The sequence below is a fragment of the Lactuca saligna genome, chromosome 1, assembly GCF_052625555.1.
Source record: "Lactuca saligna cultivar CGN05327 chromosome 1, ASM5262555v1, whole genome shotgun sequence".
Taxonomy (NCBI): Eukaryota; Viridiplantae; Streptophyta; class Magnoliopsida; order Asterales; family Asteraceae; genus Lactuca; species Lactuca saligna.
In genome coordinates this window covers 64,955,714-64,960,568 of record NC_136417.1, presented here as the reverse complement: position 1 = coordinate 64,960,568, position 4,855 = coordinate 64,955,714, and positions in this window count along the sequence as shown.

Here is a 4,855-nt window from a genome sequence, read left to right as displayed (position 1 = left end):
AGTATTTCCATGTATGTAAAAGTTCGTAGTATCCTCGTAAAACTATACCTATTATAGTTTTCTAAAATTGCGTTTCGTTAGTATAGAAATTCCTAGTGAAAATGTTCACTTGTTATAGAAAGTATAGTTTTTGTAGTGCCAAAACCGACACACATAAATATAGTATAAGCAGGGTGTCTGATTTACATAAATACATAATTCATTTTTTATTTCAAAAGATAAGATGTTATCGTGGTATAATTTGCATATGAAAGTTTCCCTATAATAGTTATAAATCACATATGATTCTGTTGATGAAAAGCGAATAATGAAACTTTATATAACACACAATAATAGTCGAGTGTTTTACTTGTATTCCCCCCCCCCCCTTAAAAAGCATATAAAAGTACTTATAAAACGTTTAAAAGTGAATTACAGGGGTATGAACTCACTTGAAAGATCGGAGAAGGTGGGATGAAAACCGGATAGAATTTCGACTCGAGAAAGCGGATTTTCTCGGGATTCTCGGGAATCTCGGGAGCACAAATGACCCTCGGGACTTGAGCAATGCGACCGGGACTTCGGGACAGCACGGGTACGGAAAACGAGGCAAAAGTGCAAGGGATATGAGAGAGAATGGACTTTTTCTTCGGAACCCTCGCATCCATCTAATAGGGGGTGTGAACCGCCTCCGTATGCGGGGCGTACGGGCGTACGCTGGGCGTACCCGTGCGTCACACATGCGTGCATCCTCAACTGCTTCGGACTCCGGATGGGACGTGACATAGCTCGCATAGGGTGCGATGTGGATGATCCGAGGCCAAGGCCTTGAGTACGTTGGGCGTACCCGTGTACGCTGGGCGTAACCGTGTGACTCAGCCTTCGGATAATACCGAAGTTTTCATTAAAAATTATATATTTAATATTTAATAAACTTCAAAAATTCATATGTTCTTGATACGAACTACGTTTTTGACGTTCTTTATATACACGCGTAGGTGAGACTATACTCTACAACTTTTGTTTAGATTTCCTTGGCAAATTTTGAAATTATTTTTATTATTTATTTTTAAAAGGTCGCGGTAAGAAAATTTCTTTAAAAATTCATAACTTCATTATCTGACATCTGTTTTTGCCAGACATTTTACCATTGAAAAACCATTGTCAAGACCTTCGATTCTCGTTTAGGTCATTCTGGTCATCAGTTGCTCGATCTCTGTTTCGAGTTTTTAGCTGTCCGTTGCTAAGCCGAACTTGGAAAATTCATAACATTCTTATACGAAGTCAGATTTGGGCGTTCTTTTTACGTACGATCACGGTTTATTGACATCTAACATAATAGGTAATTTAATTAGTGATTTTTGGATATTTTATTTTCGAAGTTAATTTCATTATAACGAACGCGGTTACAATACTTGACTTTTTAAGTCGTTTACATAGAGTTGAAATATCGGGTTGTCACAGTTTATGTATAGATCTATAAGTGATTGACACCCCACACCTTGATGCTAGCTACAGTGGGACTTGCAAGTCTACGGGTGAAAGATATCACACCATTTCGGCGCCATTAGGTCGTCCTGTTATCACGTGTCATATCAGTATGGTTATAACCACATCACATTTTAAACCTAAATTAACAAACTGGTTTTAGGTAGTTAGTTCTTCAGTAGTCACTTTTTACAACATTATTGAAGACTTTCATCATTTTAAAAAGGGAAAACAGGACAATCGAGTCTTATTACATTCAATTAAAAAAGGGCCTATAATGCTAACTTTATGATTCCTTGGTAGATACATTAGGGATATATATTAATCGGGTCCAACAGATAGTAGGATGTGTGCTTTCCACTTCATTTTCTGTTCCAAGTTTGGTTGTGGGCTTAGAGCAGATGCACCTAGTGTACTATCTATTCGATCTTAGCTACATATATATTTTGTATACACCAAGTAATCACAAGGAGTACCAGGTATGGGTCAGGTCATAGTATAAAAACCCAATACACCGTTTTCTAGTTCAAAAATTACTTTTTCTAGATAGAACATTTAGTAGGCTAAACTAGAAACTTATCAGTAAAGGGTTTAATCCATTTTATTAAACCAGTATAGCTTAAAGGGCCTTTGGTGGTTAATTCTAGAATACCTTAGTTTATAAATCAGGGTTATATATAATTAATATCTGATAGACAGTTGGATATATGCTTTCCGCCTTACTTCATGTTCCTTGTTTGGTTGTGGGCTTAGGGCTGATTCACACAATTAACTATCCATTCGATATTAGATTATATATAGCTTGTATAAACTAAGTGATTATAGAAGGAACTACTATGGTTAGCATTTTTACTAAAGGAAATAAGGGTTTTTCTTAAAGAATGTTTTCGTCAAATATAAAGACACTATTACATTTAACTCTGTGAGTAACAATGAATACACCAGGGTTATATACAATGAAGATGTAACAAACAATGGGATGTGTGACTTTTGCCTCATTCCTTGTTCCTTGATCCAAGAACTACCTAACAATTATCGGACGTTGGATGGGTCAGAATGGATATACAATCTTTCCCAACATATATGCCCCTCAGGCATCCTGCGATAGGTCAAAATATGTGAAGAGTTACCGCATCATTCGATCCAAGCCTGGTACATGGGTTATATTCGGTGATTTCAATGATGTCAACTGGCCGGTAGAGAGACTCAACTCCGTTTATTGTTAGTGAACAGCAACGGATTTCAACAGCTTTATACAGGAAGTAGGATTACACGAATTAAACATGGGTGGACTAAGGTTCACCTACTGTCATGATGGGGTCAAATTGAGTAAACTAGACAGGTTCTTGGTGTGCCAAAACTTCCTCCATTCATTCCCAACAGCTGCTGTAATGGCCCTCCCCAAGAACTCTCCGATCATAGTCCGCTCACTCTTATCTCTCAATATATTGACTTTGGTCCTCCTCCATTTAAACTCTTCAATTCCTGGCTTATGATTGTTGGTATCGATAACATCGTGCATACAGCTTGGAAGGAATTTTGTGGCTATGGACCTCCAGACGCATATGTTGTGGCAAAACTCAAAAATCTTAAGGAAGCTATTCGGAAATGGCGGAACTTGATCTACCTCGCTGAACAAGACTTTGTTAATAATCTGAAAAAGAATGTGGAAGAACTTGATAGGTTAGCCAAAGTGAGGCCCCTCTTGGAGGCGGAACGTATAAAAAGAAAGACAAATTTCCAAAAAATCGTTGAAGCGGAGCGGTTGGCAGCAAATGACTTGAAATAGAAAAGTCGAACTAAATGGACTGTATATGGGGACGAGAACACTAAGTTATTTCTTGGCTGAATTAACAACAAAAACAGGTACACAAGGCTAAATGGTCCAACAATTAATGAACAATGGTGCACGGAGGCTGGAAAAATCAAACAAGAAGTATTCCAATTCTACAAAAATAAGTTCCATGAGCACCGGACCACGAGACTAAAACTTATAAATTCCTTGTTTAGCTCACCCTTACCAGAAAAGGAGAATCTTATTGAGGCGCCCATTACATGTAAGGAAGTTAAGGAGGCTGTATGGACCTGTGGAAGTGACTGTGCCCCGGGCCCCGATGGCTTCACCTTCCAATTTATAAAGACTTACTGGGACATCATGAAATTGGATATCATGGCTTTTGTCAAGCATTTCGAGAGATATGGAAAATTTGCATATGGATGTACCTGCTCCCACATGTAACATCCAATTTAAATATAATAATTAAATAATAGACCCGAAACCTTGAGAAGTAATTATTATTATTATTATTATTATTATTATTATTATTATTATTATTATTATTATTATTTTATATTATTATGGCCCAAAAGCAAGTAATAATTATCAGATGTTAGAAGTCGGGGGTTAAAAGTGTATGTTTCAGATTAGTTTTGTAAACATTTGTGAAGGCAGAGACTATATGGTAACTTTTAGGACTTTATTTGAAAAGATTTTGGAGGCTAACGGGCTATTGGTAAGTATCATACTTAACTTGTAAAGAATCTCAGGAGGCTAGGTTTAAAAGGTAAATTCCGGACCTTATTTGGAAAGAATAATGGAAGGAGGGGCCATTTCTGTGATTATGGGATAGGTCTTAAAGGATTTGGGTATTTAAGCATAATACCATCGTAAACCCTAACACTATTTCACTATTCCCAGCCGTCACCCTCTTCTTCATACCTTCAGCCGCCATCTCTACGCCTTAGCGTGAGCTTTCACTGCTCCGGTCACCAGCGAACTCAAGGACGCAAATCACGACCGACCGTTGTCGCTGTCGAAGACGACCTCGCCACCGTTGTTGCACTACCAACGACGAAGATGAGTTCTCTTTCTTCCTTATGCCGACGCTCCAGAGCCACTACTCTCTTTGCTAGAAAGACGAGAGTTAGATTGATGGGGTAGCCATGGGAGGGGCGGTTGAATCAGCTGCTATTGGAGTTCACTGTAGCCGTCATCTCCATGTGGTTGTTTCGCCACAAGCTGCTGTCATTCGCAAGCTCAGCCCACCGCCACCGTCGTGTGCCGCTAGGTGAAATGTGGTGTTACTGTTCTAAATCTGGTTGTGTGTGTCTTTGGAGGTGTTTCAAGTGTAGGCCATGTGGGTATGTGTTGTTTAGCCGGAATTCGGAGAAGGCCACCACCACCACCACAGAGAGGTGGTGACTACAACCACTAGCCACCGCCGGCCACCACAAGGTGGTTGTGTGTGTGTGTTCATTTCCCTTCTAGTGTGTTTATTTTGAGTTGTAAAATGTAATTTAAAAATGGAATAATAAAAGAAATTGAAAACCACCACCTTAGTGTGGTGGCTACCGCAATCGGCCGCCATGTCGGGTGGCGGTATACTTG